The sequence below is a fragment of the Colletes latitarsis genome, chromosome 14 (genome assembly GCF_051014445.1).
Source record: "Colletes latitarsis isolate SP2378_abdomen chromosome 14, iyColLati1, whole genome shotgun sequence".
Classification (NCBI taxonomy): Eukaryota; Metazoa; Arthropoda; class Insecta; order Hymenoptera; family Colletidae; genus Colletes; species Colletes latitarsis.
Genome location: NC_135147.1, coordinates 17,955,587 through 17,959,662, shown reverse-complemented (window position 1 = coordinate 17,959,662; position 4,076 = coordinate 17,955,587). Strand labels below are relative to the sequence as shown.

Below are 4,076 nucleotides of genomic sequence, written 5' to 3'. Positions count from 1 at the left end.
TAAAAAAAACTTTGAATATTGAAAAGAACGACATAGTTATTAAAAAAATTCAAGGTTCTCTTATCTATTTACAAATACATATGGAGGCCATGAAGTAACGTCTACATATGTACGTACACATTGACATAAAGCAATTGTTGAACTTTGTCTATCAATAATGCAATAAAATTATACGTTAACACGTGTATATTAGTCATTGCAAACTTGGCTAGTCGTTTTATATAAATTCAGCGACCGCGACTTTTTAGGGCAGTACTGAAGGAATTTCCATACGAATAATTGAATTTCCCGTGAGTAGAAGTACGTATAAAATTACTTCCACTTTAGGCATATATTTAATTTTTTATAGCAAGAAAAATTGTAATTATATCAAATACGTATTATTCATAAAAATTATGTAATCAATGTCTTTACGTATGTTTTAAGTTTTACGTGAGATTAAAAATAACTTGTAATGAGCATTTAACATTTCTAAGACTTCTTAATCTTTTAAGTACCAAATTTTTATACCACAACCGATACATATATTATTTATAACAATCGTATAACACTCAAATAAATATTAACAACAATAATTGTTCTTTTTTCTGTGAGCTTCATAAACATTATAAGGTTGAATACTGGCACATAATGCATTAAGTTCTTTGCAGATGAGCGATATCTGTACTCTACAGTTTAATCAAATGATTGATCTAAATTTCTAGTTGTTTACTATACGAAATGATATATCAGTGTTTCAAATAATGTTTTACTTAAGGTGTCTGCCTGATTTGGAGTTTGTAACGTTGGCTAATATTACGTCCATGGTTGGCACGATAACTCTTGCTTTCCCAATTTGTAAACAAACGTGTGAAAAAAATTTTTATTTAGCATAAATGTGACTATAGTCCGTATCAGAAAAAATAAAATGTCTCGAAAATGGAGAAAATTATTTACAATCTTAAAACTTTTATCATAAAAAATGTTTACTGATATCAAGTTTATTTTATATTAAAATATAGGGAGTTTACTATTTATATATTACACAAATTATCATTTTGATAAAAAAAAATTAAATCATATTTAAGTTTATTTCTCTTTACTCTATTATTTAATAATTTTTTTATTAAAAACAATGTATTGAATTTTGTCAAAGAGTTTTAAAAATGTAGTTTCACTAAAAACGACTTTAAACTTTAGTGTAAACTTTTCTAAATACGAACTATTTTTATTAAAAAGGCTCCAGAATATTCAACGAATATTTAGGAATCCTGAGTGCTTGTATTTTCTGTAAGTTCTACGTTGAGTATTTCATTTTCTACAAACTATGCATATCAAACGTGATATAATACCGAGAAGTGCCATTATTCAAATAAATATTTCGTTCAATAAAGAATTTTTAATATACGCGTTATCTGCCTTATTACACCATACATTCAAAACCCATTGAAAATCTTTTCCAACGGGTAAAAGCATCACATTTTTCTAGGAATATACGTAATTGAAATAATGTTCCAATTCCACTGTGTTTTGTAACGTACAAATTTAACGTTAAAAACGATTGTAAAAATACAGAAAAACGTGAAAATTTTAGCTAAAGCTAACTGAAACAATGGACAATCTTAATCAAGTTTTGTTATTTTGAACTAAGTAGGAAAAATTGAATGCATATTTATAAATATAAAAAACAATTGAGAAATATTATTTGCTTCCTTTAAAAATTACATTTCTAACATAAGCATGTGTTGTTACTGATATATCGTTTCTTGTATTTCTTTAATTACTTTCAATAATGATTACAGTTTCGAAGCCTATACACTATACAATGAAGATCATGGTATTCATCTACGTCATCGTATTAGCATTTGCTATTGTTACTTGTGCTTCCGCTCAAGCAACATGCAGTGCACAGTTGGAAAATGTAAGCTTGGTTTTGTAATATCACATTTGGAATACGCAAATTTTAATAAGCAAAATGACAACTACAAATATGATGCGTAAAAATATATCTTTTTTCTTGACTTGTGCCAAACATTAATTCTATGAATAGAATACAATCAACTTTACCTTATGACCAGACAATTATTTCTATTTTATTAAAATTGCTTACATTATCATGAACATTCTTTATTTTTAAATATAAAACAATTTTCTCTTCAAATATTAATATTCTGATATAAATAAAGTGCTTAAAACTATAATGAGAAAAACTAACTTAATTCATGTATGTTATAACCTTTTGTTCTTAAAACACTTTGATAATTATAATTGATGGTAGATAATCTTGTTTTTGGAAGTAAGAGTAAATATAGATTTCTTATAATATATAGTATACAATACAGTAAAAGTAACAGTAATATTGGACTTTTAACTGAATGATTAAATATTGAGTCTCAGTTTACCATTTATAGCTACGACTGATTTAATTTACAATTTCCAAATTGAGCAATAATACGCTTACCAGATTCCTTCTCTGTTAAATGTCGATGAAACTAGCATTACATGTTACCTTTAACACACAAAGAGGAAGAAATAATACTGGTTTTTTTACAAAGGTTAAGAAAAATGTGCTATTTAAAAAAAAATAAATAAATAATATCATAATGTAGGCACTTTGAGATTATTTAATTCCAATTTCGATCTTCTCCGATGAAATTATTGTTGTTTGAAAATCGTAAATACCATTAAGATAGATACTCTGTATATCCCCAATCTATGATATTTATTTATTACATATTCATACCATTTCAGTGTCTAGTATCTGATGACTGTTGTTCTAATCTTATTTGCCTTACGTACGCAAAGAAGTGTGTACCCATTGGAATAAACTAGTTTGGACAAGATACAAGACCCATCGGAGACGAACCATATTCACCAGGATCGCCAGACAGTACGCAATAAGTTAATAATATTTGACTTTTCTTAATGTTTCTTTCAATCTACGACAAACGACAGGGTCTACAACATTGTAGTAAAATAAATATATATTAACATAATTTGTTTTTATTTTTCGACATATCATTCTCTACAATATTGATTTTCAAACTTTTCGAAACATAATCCAAAAAAAAGAAAAAACTTTCGCATCCAAAATTGATATATAAAGTATTTCTGTTACGTTCTATTAAATTGATTCAAAATTATGTTGCTTTTATCGAAAAACTAGTTTCCAAATAAATCTAAAATGTTTATTCGTTATTCATTAATAAAATTTATCCAACCCTGGTCGACAGGCGATACAGCTTTTACGTTGTATTATTTAAATAAAGTTTACAAACGAAATTGTAAGAATTATTTCTAAATATAAAAAGCCTTCTTAAATTAACGAAGATTTTGAGTAGTTTACTGGAATTCCTGCCTCACTTACATGACATAAGAATTAAGCAAAGAGCTATTTAGCTGGACAATTGAAGGTTATTAAAACAATTAATTTTTTATGTAAGTTTATTTAAATCTATTTACTTCTTTTTATGAACTCTATAGGATGATTAAGTTTACGCCTATAACAATAAATATAAACTCTGTGTAAGAATAATGTAATACACCATTGTACGACTTAACTACAACTACGCCAAGACGCTAGGTCTGAACACAATCAGTGACTCTGATCGATCGTCAACAATTGTGATTGAATAGAATTCATTGTCTGTCGGTCGCTGAAGGCTGATTTTCTCATTGTGATTCACATCAGACTCGATTTCTACCTTTACACCACAACTCTTTTCTTTGTTTGAGAGACAGAGTGTGCTCCTGCAGGTTTACAAGAAGAGAAGAAGAATAAATAATTATGCTGCATCGCCCAAACAACAAATTCATTTTAATCCAATAAACAGAATACAAAAACTTTTAATATTTGCTGTTGGAAACAAAATTAATAAACATCCTTTATTAGGGATGAAGAAGTTTAGTTAACTAAGAGTATATATTTTATTGTATTATTAAATTGTATTACGAACCATTGATAATACAGCACTAAGGATAATAAAGAAGTATCTTGATCAAATCAAATTAAGAATATACAGGGTGTTCGGCCACCCCTGGGAAAAATTTTAATGGGAGATTCTAGAGGCCAAAATAAGACGAAAATCAAGAATACC

The 4,076-nt window shown here is 27.5% G+C and overlaps 1 long non-coding RNA gene across 1 annotated transcript; it reads left to right on the top strand.

Moving 5' to 3' along the window:
• The first annotated feature begins 230 nt into the window (after nt 1-230).
• LOC143350148 (uncharacterized) lies at nt 231-3,760 on the top strand. Its single transcript, XR_013081064.1, has 3 exons — nt 231-300; nt 1,782-1,900; nt 2,731-3,760. It is a non-coding gene; the product is annotated as an uncharacterized LOC143350148 (long non-coding RNA).
• The last annotated feature ends 316 nt before the right edge of the window (nt 3,761-4,076 follow it).